Source organism: Orycteropus afer, unplaced genomic scaffold (genome assembly GCF_000298275.1).
Source record: "Orycteropus afer afer isolate SDZICR_OR568_19922 unplaced genomic scaffold, OryAfe1.0 scaffold00222, whole genome shotgun sequence".
NCBI classification, from domain to species: Eukaryota; Metazoa; Chordata; class Mammalia; order Tubulidentata; family Orycteropodidae; genus Orycteropus; species Orycteropus afer.
The window spans coordinates 2,021,407-2,033,644 of NW_006921809.1; positions in this window are offsets into that span (position 1 = coordinate 2,021,407).

The window sequence follows — 12,238 nt, forward strand, 5'->3', positions numbered from 1 at the left end:
TGGTTACATTTAGAGTTCAACTAGCCTGTTAAGTTGAGATCATATAGTTTGTATTAATAGTTTTGAAAATATACAAAATCTTTTCTCTAATACAGCACTGTTACTCTCTCCCTCTTTGTGCAATTATTGTCATACAAGATTATATCTTTACACATTATAATCTCATTAACACATTAACACAGTTTTTAAAAAAAAAATATTGTTTTTCAGTTGTCCTTTAAAAACATGGAAGAAAGAGATACAAAAATATATATTTATATACTACATTTTATAATTATGTAATTACTTTCAATGTTGTTGTTGTTTGCCGTCGAGTCGGCCCCGACTCATAGCGACCCCTCCTTGGGTTTCCGAGGATTGCCCAACCTTCCTTCCGAGGAGTGGCTGGTGGGTTTGAACCGCCGGCCGTCTGGTTAGCAGGCAAGTGCCTTAGGCACTATGCTACCAGAGCTCTGTTCATTGCTGTAAATATTGTTAATTCTCAATAAATATTTGATATTTTGGGCACCAAGGGAATGAGTTCTGGATTAAGAACATCCTTTGAGGGTGGAGGATGTGACTGTCTAAAAGGCCAGTGAGAATTCACAGGGTAGAGGTTGGAACAAAGCAGTTTTTCCAGAATGAGTGCCAACTTTGGACAAAGGAGTCTGCTTAAAAGCTGAGGTAGGCAGAATTTAACCTCTTGGATGTGAGGTAGCATGACATCTCACAGTATTTTCTGGCTGCATGTGATGTTTCTCTCCCTTTTCCTCTCTTCCTGGTGCTGAGAGGATCTTTTCCCCTCTCTGCAGCTAATTCGACAATTAGCATAGATTCAAAGAAATGACTGACCTAAACTCAGTACAAAGATTCTCTTCCTTAAGATGTTTTTAAGGGTCATTTAAAAAAAAAAAAAAAAAAACACTTTTGAGATATTAAATAAGACTAGCCTAAGGGGAAGGAGAGAGAGATGGTGAAATGAAAATAAATGGAAGGAAAAGGAATTCGTGGGATGTGAGGTGAGATGATACAGCCACACAGACCCTGGAGCAGAGTAAAAAGGCCTCAGGAGATAAATATTTGAACCATCACTTGAGAACAACTGACATTTAACAGTTTTGGTCACTGCAAGACCCCAAGTAGAAGGTAGGGAACTTGAGCTCTGGGAAGGAGTGAGGCCTAAAGGGGGAACCTGTGTACTCCATGTACACCCTGAACCCGTTGGCCCAGGTCCTGGCAGGAAACAGAGAGCCTATTCAGAGAGGATAGAAGAAGATAGGGATTATTTAAAAAGTGTGGGAAGTTATATTTATCAAGATTCAATCAGGGAAGTAGAATTACAAAAAAAAAAAAAAAGGGAACAAGGTATTTGTTATAAGAATAAGATCTTGCACAATTGTGAGAGAAGCTGAAGAAGTAAGGATCCGAAAGGAGGGATTTGGGGAGTCAGAGAAAGTCACTAAACAGCCCTTCTGGGGCTAGGCATATTCAGTTGCTGTAGTGGGACTTTAAAGGAGAACTAGGGCCAAGTCTCTGGGTGGCTGTGGCCTTGGTGTCTGGTGGTGAGAATGGAGTTGCTGGTTATCAGCAGAGGCCGCAATCAAGAGCAAGACACAGAGGGGGTGACAGGAAGGACAGGCTGGCAGGTCCACTTCTGGCTCTCACTACTTTGCATCACAACCACCTTTGAAGAATAATACAGACCGTTTCACTTCTGCCTTCCATGCCCCTCACAAATTACTCTTTGGCCAATGTTAATCTGGAACCACATAGCAAAGAGATTTTTTTTGGAACATGCCATTTTACTTTAGCCAATTTGACATAGGACAAACCATTACAGAGTGAGGATTTACACGACACCATAGAGAGAGGAGCTGTAGGAAGTTTCCCAACAGAGGCTATAGGCTTTGTAGAGGACACCAGACAACCTGCATCACAGCAGGGAGACAGCTGGGAGTACTAGCAAATCAACCTCACCCTCCTCCCACACTCAGTCTCCTGCCTCTGCCTCCTATGGAGTGAAGCCAGCTGAAAACCAGCAAGCGATGAAAAGAGAACACAAAAATCAGCCTCCGGGAGCACACCTGGGTGGAGGCTCGAGAGTAGACCAGGAAGGGCAAACGGCAAATACCCTTCAGGGGCCACCCATATTGCCCATCAGTAGTTGTTCAAATGCAAAAATTGTGTCCACAACACAGGAAACACAAAATCTCAACAGCTACTGTATTGCTGTGGGATAATGTCAATTCATTAATACTCGGTACCTCTAAGCCTAAGACATTTGTTTGCCACTACCATGAGACAGTGATGAGAAAGGCAGAAAACAGTAACGTACAAAGACACAATTGCTGCAACCTCCTCTTATGCAGCTGGTCAAGAGGCCAAAGAGGATAAGCGTAGTTTCATTCTTCCTCCACCTACTCCACATCTTCTATTTCATGTTCCCCTTACTTTGCCTGGGCAGAGTTCCTTACCAGATAATTTATGCATAATGTAAATCCTTGGTGTCCTGCCTTTTGAGGTTATCACTATGTTTTATTGACCAGGATTATTGGCATAGAGGATACAGAAAGGAACTCCAATGAGTACTCCAGGTTGTGAATATAGTTAGTCTTCCTGTCCTCATTGTAATAGTAGCAACCCTACTACCCCTTGAGAATCAGGATCAGTCACCCAGGCCATTATAGTGACCACTTTCTCTGACTTTAAGGAGCTCTGGTGCTGCGGTACTTAAGGCATTTGGCTGCTAACCAAAAGGTCAATGGTTTGAACCCACCAGCCACTCCACAGGGCAAAGATAAGACAGTCTGCTTCTGTAAAGGTTTACAGCCTTGGAAACCCTATGGGGTCTCTATGAGTCAGAATCAACTCAATGGCAGTCGGTTTGGTTTTGGTTTTTGCCTGTTAGTTCACTGACATAAAGAACCCAGAATGAGCTAGTGATATCTTGTAAATCAAAGGAATCATAACTGAACTTCTTGTTGGGTGTGCCTCTTCCTTGGGCACTAAGACATCCATCTACTAAGCCCAGGGTTGCTGAGGTGGAAGCAACAATTCTCTCAGTGCATCATTTAGTGTCATAGTGGGAGAAAACACTTTCACTTCCACCTGTGGTTTCTAAAACTGTGAATTCTGGTCACAGGAAAATGAATACTATCTATTAGCATCTGGTTTAAAGAATGTAATAAATTCTATAGGACAAAACTTCAGCCTGGCAAAGGATTGATTGTCACTGGTGCTGTGACTGAGGTTACAGTAAGCATTCCACCATTCTGGCAGGCCAAATGCTTCTCATGGATGAAGAACTCCTATAGAAGTAATGCCACAGATTGACTTTGTTTTAGTACTTCCAGGCAAGCCAGGTTGTGTCATTCATATATCACAGGTTGTTAATGAGTCTTTCCCCAATCTTGATGTTATATTCCTCTTCATATAGCCCAACTTCTGGTATAATTTGCTCAGCATACAAATTGAACAAGTATGGTAAAAAGATACAACTCTGATGCACACCCTTCCTTATTTTAAACCATGCAATATCCCTTTATTCTGTTCAAAGAGAGCCTCTTGGTCTTCTTGGTCTATGTACAAGTTCTTCACGAGCACAATTAAGTGTTCTGGAATTCCCACTCTTCACAATGTTATCCATGATTTGTTATGATCCACACAGTTGAATACCTTTGCATAGTCAATAAAATACAGGTAAACATCTTTCTGGTATTCTTTGCTTTCAGCCAAGATGCATCTGACATCAGCAATGATATCCCTCATTCCATGTCCTCTTCCAAATCCAGTTTGAATTCTGGAAGTTCTCTGTCAATATACTGCTGCAACCATTTTTAAATTATCTTCAGCAAAACTTCATTTGCGTGTGATATTAATGATACTGTTTGATAATTTCCACATTCTGTTGGATCACCTTTCTTTGGAATGGGCACAAATATTGAACTCTTCCAGTCAGTTGGCCAGGTAACTGTCTTCCAAATTCCTTGGCATAAGAGAGTAAGCCCCTCCGGCACCTTATCTATTTGTTGTAACATTTTAATGGGTATTCCATCAATTCCTGGAGCCTTATTTTTTGACAATTCCTTCAGTGCAACTTGGACTTCTTCCTTCAATAACATTGGTTCTTGATCATATGCTACCTCCTGAAACAGCTAAACCTCAGGCAATTTTTCTTAAGGTACAGTGACTCTGTGTATTCTTTCCATCTTCTTTTGATGGTTCCTGCATCATTCGATATTTTGCCTGTAGAATTCTTCAGCATTGCAGCACAAGACTTGAATATTTTCTTCATTCTTCCAGATTCATTTGCTTATGGGACATGACTCAAAATAGGAAGAAACACCAGAAAACATTCATTAATAATCATAACATGGAATATAGGAAGCATCAAAAAAAAAAAAAAAAAAAAAACTCACTGCCATCAAGTCAGATCCAACTCATAGTGACCCTTTCTTGGGTTTTCAAGGCAGTATCACTACAGAAGTAGATTGCCCAATCTTCCTTCTGAGGAGTGGCTGGTGGGTTTGAACCACCAACCTTCTGGTTAGCAGTCAAATGTCTTAGGCACTATGCTACCAGAGGCCCTCATAGGAAGCATGAATGTAGGAAAATTGGAATTTGTCAAAAATGAAATAGAATGTATAAAGATTGATCTCTTAGGCATTTTGAGATAAAATGGGCCAGTATTGGCCATTTTGAAACAGATAATCATATGATCTACTATGTTTTTAATGACAAATTGAAGAGGAATGGCATTACATTCATTGTCAAAAAGAACATTTCAAGATCTATCCTGAAGCTCAATATTGTCGGTGAAAGGGTATGGAATAATGTGAAGATTCATTAAATGTTAGACGTTGTTGTTTTATTTCTATCATAATAACAGCTGCTTGCTTTCCTGGACTCTTCTTTGCTTCACTAGTAGAATAATTCCACTGTAGTTTTTAATTAAAAAAAAATTCCTCCCCATGTACTCTAGAGGACTGCTCAATAGAAGCTGTGCATTTAATAGAGAAAAGCTGCCTGTGCCAACAATGGCTTGTTGGAAAAAGAGCAGCAGAGTAAGTACCCAACCTCTCTGGACCAATGGGATAAATGTCTCACATTTTAAAACCTCAAGGGCCAAAGTGACATCATTGTTTTGTTAACACTTTAAAAACATCTTCTTGACTCCTGATTCCATGGGCATTGATTGTGGATCCAAGAAGAATGAAATATTTGACAACTTCATGCTTCACTACTTATCATGATGTTGTTTATTGTTCCAGTTGTAAGGATTTTGTTTTGTTTATGATTTACAAGACCTCAAAGAAAACTAAGTGGGTGAAGTACAGAGAGAAAGGGAAAACATGGTACTGAATGAAGCTTGTGAAGAGAGAGACAGGTCATGGTAGAATTTTTATTAATAGTAAGCAAAAGATAGATACTGAAAGGTTTTAAGCTTGAGGAAGGCAAGGGGGTATAATCAGATTTTATATATAGGGACCAGATTCAATCCCAGTCATCAGGAGATGCTTAGATTAGAGAGAGACAAATTTGATGGATCCTAGCGGGTGAGAAGGCAATACAACAGTTCTTAGTGGAGAACTATATTGGAGGTTGAGAGAGGGTGATAAGGTGTTTTGAGTCGAGCACAAGATGCCGAATAGGATCATCCACTGAGCAAGCACTCTGGGGAATTTGCTGGCTACAAACCAGTCTTTATATTGAATTTTGTCTGGGTTAATAATTGACTAGCCTCATTTTTTATTAGTCTACTTAATACAGATGCAAATCTCAATATTCTTAGTAGAGAAAACTCTTAAAAACCAGTTTATAAAATCAATGAGAAAAACATTCACATATTAAAAGATAAATGGACAAAGAAAATTAAAAGCAAGTTCTTAAAGAACAAATACAAATGGCTTGCAAACATTTGAATATATGTTCAATCTAATTAGTAATCAAATAAATGCAAATTAAGGAAACAAAGGAAATAACATGTTTTACCTGTAATTAAGACAAGAAGATTAAAACTTTGCCTGTAAAGATGGAATAAAACAAACTCTCTCATAAACTGCTAGTCAGTATATAAATTAATTCAACATTGTGGGAAAAAAAATTAGTAATAAGTATCAAGAACTTTTAAAATATTCATAATTGTAAGCCTAATAATCCCACTTTTTAAAAAATATACAGAAGGAATGATCAGAAGCTTAGATACTGATGTTCATTAAAGAGTTATGTGCAGTAGCAAAAAGAGAGAAGAAAATAAGAATTCTAACTTCCCAAATTATAAATATATAAATAAATTAGGGCATAACTGTATATTGTGATTTTATTAAATAATGAATCTGAAGATTTCTTAATGATATAAGGTATCTATATAAACTTGACTAATTACACAAAGAATACAAAATTCTAAGTACCATACTGTCAACTCCATAAAAATGAATAGATGAAAACCTGGAAGACTATACTGGAAATGTTATACTGGTTAACTCAGAGGGCCGTACAAGAAACTTACTTTTCATATAGTTTTCCTGTACTTTGAAAAGACGCAATAATTAATACATTTTTCATTTTAATTACACAAAGATGTGAAATAAGTCTGATAAGATATGCAATTTGAATGAGCTCTCAGGAAACTTCTAGATTGTGGTTAAAACTGGTTCACTTTAAAAAGTCGTTAAGACAAGGACAATTAGTCTACAGCCATTTAAAACATTTCCATGATGGAGCTACTGGCTATTTTCCCAAGAGAATAAAATATAAAAGATTGTATGTAGTCAGGCATGAGAAAGAAGTTCTTAATTCTCATTTGATAAAAAGCAGTTTATACTCAGCTATTTTTTGGTTTCCCTGATTGTTGTCTGATATGCTTTCCTTCCTCAATTATTCTATAACTCCTTGAGTTATGAATTGGGCCTTACCACATTTTCTAAGCTGCATGATACCTAAGATAGGATAGGTAAGAGAGCAATGGAGGAGTCTCCATTCCCGTATATTAGTAAGAGAATAGAATAGAAAGCTGTTCTCTTTTGTTTAAGCATCTGCCTGACTTTATGCAAAGGCTGGGACCAAAATGCTTTCAGTTCCTTTCAGGCTCAAGCATCTGATGATTATATTGTACGGCACTGCTCAAAAATCATTTGATTCTATTGTTACCTCTATGTGATTTTTCGTTATTCTTGTGTTTGTCATTCTCACATTACATTGTAGCACAAGTTCTCAAACTTCGTCCAGCATGAGAACCATCTGGCTGGAGGGATCGTCAAATCAGATTGCTGAGTCCCATCCAGACCAACTCTGGGCCTGTGAACCTGTACATCTAACAGTTTCCCAGGTGACGATGAGGCGCTGGTCTGGTCAGTGATTCTCCAAGAACAGAGACTGTTCACAGTGATCATCTTGCTCCTTATTATAAGCTTACTTAAAGCAACAAATGGTCTATATTCATTGATAATATTTTCTCTAGTCATTAACACTGAGGTTAAGGGCAGGAGAGTTTCTCATTTTTTCCAGTAGATATTTTTGATAAAAAAAAAGACTGCTGGCAAAAGCACCCATTCAATCAGAAATAGGGCCATAAGTCAGGTACCAGAAATAGAACCCTGTTTTCTTTAATTCCTGTTACCATGACTACAATATGTCCAGGGAATAGTGGCATATCTTCTCACGTAAGCATCAGGGTTATGTGCTCCTTCCTCAATGACACACATTAATGAATGAACATGGAGGTTTGAAATAAAGCTCTCAGAAAGCAATATGAAGGGATTATTTATAAAATGTGTAAAAGCTAACATCAAAGAAAAAAGTTCAGTAAGTGTTATATTTTGAAAACTGTCAGTCGACACTCCAAGTCTTTCTAGCAAAATCAGAGGTCTTTCCTCTCAACTAGATTTTAGATGACTTTCTTAAAGGAGTGCAAGTTCACTGATCCATGAATCTCTAGGAACAGAGATGAAAATTTAATTTTGAATGATGCCATTTAATATTTTAATTTAGCTGCATTGGTATATTTTATTGAATTTACACAGTTATACATTCCATTGCATTTGGTTCATGTTGCAAATTAAATTCTCATCTTATCCATTTGCTGTGTAATGGATAGCTTTTATATGACTTTCCTAGACATGGTCTTGTAACTCCCACCAACAGATTAGGTTGGAGTATGGAAATAAAGCACTTGCGGCCCACTGAGGGGGTTGGACAACTTGCTAGCAAACAAATAAGATGCATGACCTTATAGGGATGGGACCATACAATAATGTATTTGGAACTAATAGGGGAATGGGTCAGTTTTGCCATCCTGCTAGGCTTAAATGCGTCATCTCAGAGGCAGAAAGGAGGCCCTCACTACCACCTTAATGACTAGGGTTCCTGGGCTGAAAAATTCTTAGATCTAGGACACAGAGAGAGAGAGAGCTGGAACACTGGAGATGGCACAAGATGGTAAGAAGTGGCAGCAGAGAATCAGTGGCAGCAGAACCAGGAGACCTGCACAGGATGGCATAGTGGACTTCTTGGCTGGTGGAGCAAGATGGTTACAGTGGGTATGTTGACCCACAGAGCAAGAGAACTTAGGACCTTTGGGCCAAGTCCTCCTGGAAGAGTGGGGTGCCCTGGGACACTTACTGGCAGAGCTAAAGAGCGCTGTAGCACTTGCTCAAGCAGGGCAGAGGCTGGGCCTAGGAGCAGAGGGCCAGAAGCCTGCTTGCAGGCATGGCTGAGAAGAGGCTTCCTGGACTGAAGTAATGTATCCTGAGACATGTCTGATCCTAAATTGTAGCCTGTTATTTCCCTAATAAACCCTGTGAGTACGATCTATGAATTGTGTGTGGCCGTTGCAATGAATTATTGAGCCCAGCTAAGAAGCAGAGAGTGCCATGAGAGGGACAGCTGGTGTTAGAATTGATAATAAAGTTGGAGGATGGAAGTATGCCTGACTTCCACTTCATAGGAATCAGCCTTGGGCTGATAATGATCATTTCTCTGGTGGTGTAGAGCCTAAGACATTTGACTGCTAACCAGAAGGCTTATGGTTCAAACTCACCGACCACTCCTTGGAAAAAAGAATGGACAATGTACTTCCATAGAGATATCTCCTCTGAAACCCAAGGAGGGGTCGCTATAAGTTGGATTCAACTTGACAGCAGTGAGTTTGGGTTTTTTTGGCTATCTCCTGACAAGTCAGAGGAGATCAGATGCCTCTACACTATTTTTACACCATTTGCATCAAATGAGGTAATAAATGTGAAGGAGCTCAGACAAAGAGCTCCACATAAATTTAAAAGTGTTGTGGTGGTAGTTATTACTTTTTCATTATATGAATGAGAAAATAAACTTTAGAATTTATCAGGTAGCTTTTAAGGGTTCCTGAGTAGGATCAAGAACATGATAAAAATTCACCATTTCTTGCAATGAGAACTCTGGTGGCACAGTGATTAAGCACTCAGCTGCTAACTAAAAAGGCAGTGGTTCAAACCCACCAGGCTTTCTGCAGGAAAAAGATCTGGCAGTCTGCTTCTGTGAAGATTTACAGCCATGGAAACTCTGTGAAGGAATTCTACTCTCTCTTACAGGGTTGCTATGAGTCAGAATCAATTCGATGGCAACAGGTAAGATGCAGTGGGAAAGCTTAGACTTTGGAGACAGATAGACTTGTGTTCAAATACAAGACCCATAGTCCCTCTTCTGAGGCTTTGAGCAAGTTACACAGTCTCAGTGTGTGTATTTATCATAAAAATGATGTTAATAATATCTGCTGTTGAGGCTTATAGGATTAAATAAAGTTTTTAAAAGTGCATAACAGGATGCATAACTTTATAAATACACTCACACTCAAATCCACTGAATTACACACTATGTTGTTGTTATGTGCCATCGAGTTGGTCCTGACTCATAGCAATCCCTCTTTGGCTTTCCAAGGCAGTATCACTACAGAAGTAGATTGCCCAACCTTCCTTCTGAGGAATGGCTGGTGGGTTTGAACCTCCAGCCTTCTGGTTAGCAGTCAAGTGCCTTAGGCATTATGTTACTAGAGTTCCTTTACACACTATAGAAAGATGAATTTTATATGTGAATGATATCTCAATGAAAAATAAAGTACAGAGCATAGTGTCTGGCCTACAGTGTCACTCAACAAAATTATTTTCCCTTCTTTCACTTCTGTTGTATAGTCCCGTAATCAGAGAATGGTAACCATGATATGTAAATAGGAGAGTAGTGTAGAATGCACTTCTATGAATTTTTCAGAAAGTAGTAGGAGCTTGAAGTCAAGTTTAACTATCAAAAGTACACATTATATGGGTACTCTAGTTAAAATGTAAGATTGAACACACAGCTATCTTCATTTCTTCCTCAAATAACACTAATATGGCAATAAAGAAATTAAAAAAAGATAAAAATCCACAAGTACAAAGAGAACAGAAGAGGAGATAACTAGAAATATCCATTACTTTTTGAAAGATAGAAAACTGAAATTTCCATAGCTATAGGAGAGAATACCTGGATTTGAAGTACCAGGTAAATTTAGAAGACTTTAGGGGAGGAGGGTGGAACTGAACATAGGAGAGCTGACCTAAGATCCTATTCCTTATCCTGTGCAGCCAGCCAATAACTTCTTCACCAACCCTATCAAGAAAGGGGAGGTTTATTTTCTAGAGAAATTAAAGGGTAGGGACTCCAGACTTACTGACACGAGGCACAGAAGAGGTAAGGAATGAACATATAGGTTGAAATGGAGATTAAGGAGACATACACTAACCACAGAGTAAGAACTCCAAGCTCCTTTTCCCTTCTTGGGTTCCAGAAAACTAGAACTCAAATTTATACCTCCTCTCTCCTCACCCCCCAGGCAGAATATTGGAGAATTCCTCTGGAGACGTAAGCCAACCCAAGGTAAAAATCATGTAAATATTACCATATCCCCATTCAATCATCCTACAGAAAGCCTACCCATGCCTTTGAAATAGATCATCACATTTTCAGAGGCTCACTCTCAAATATGAAAGAATAGATGAGGATATTTGAGGAATTCCTGTAACATGAAAAAAAAAAAAAAAATGAAAGCCCATCCCAATTAGTAAGGACAAGCTACACTATGCTGTAGGACAAACAACCTCAAAATTTCAGTGGTATAAAACAACAATGGTTTATGCTTCACTCATGTTTAATGCTCACCGTGGGTTGGCAAGAGGGCTAAGCCCATCATTGCTCAGTGACCTGAGCAGATAGTGCAGCCACCCTCTCAAACCTTGCCAATCACCATTCCAGTCACCTGAGGGAATACAACTCGGGGGAGGGGGGTTCTTGAATAGGCAGTTAAATTCTCTGTCCTGAAAGGGACACATGTCCTTTTGCTCACTACTAACTTGTCTGAACCAGTCACATGGCCTCACTTAAGAGCACAATATGACCATGTGCTTAGAAATCAGAAATGTGGAAATATTAGTGAATAATGCCAGGAACAAAGTGGAAACAGAAAAATCTCATGGAGCAGAAACAAAATTATACAATCTAACATACAGAAACTATTAACATCTGGGCAGACGGTTGTTTGCCCAGAAGAAATGAAATAAATATAGTATTATTTGACATATAAAATCATGTATATATCAGTGTATTACATGGTCCAAATATGAACAATTCATTCATCCACCCAACAAACATGTATTTAGTACTTATTATATGTCAGATATTGTTTTAGGTGCTGGGAAGAGAGGAGTAGATAAAACAGATAGCATTTTTCCCTTCATGGGGCTTACTAGACTGTGTAAATAAGAATAATAAATATCAAGTAATTATAGGTCAGAGAAAAATAAAGCAAGGTAAGGAGGAAGAGAAGTGGTGAGGGAAAGGGAATATATTTTGTCCAAGATGTAACATTTGTACTGAGACATGCAAAAAGTGACAGATTGAGACATGGGGTATTTGAAAGAAGAGTATTGCAGAAAAGGAAATAAGTATGAAGGACTTAAGGTGGAAGCACATTTGGTATTATTAAGAAATAAATCCACATCTTCCAAAACTAGAAGTCAATAGATGATATTTAAAACTGAAAATTCAAGAAATAGCAGGGTAAGCATATGATTTGGAAACATCAAGAAAAAGGTAGAGAAAAACAGCTACGAGAGTTAGAAGGGTTTGCCTTTGGGAAATGGGGCTGGGAAAAGAATAAGGAGAAGGTGGAGGCAGAAAAGAGCTGTTTTCATGATGAGTCTTATACTATTATTTGACATATAAAATCATGTATATAAGTCACTTTGATACCTAT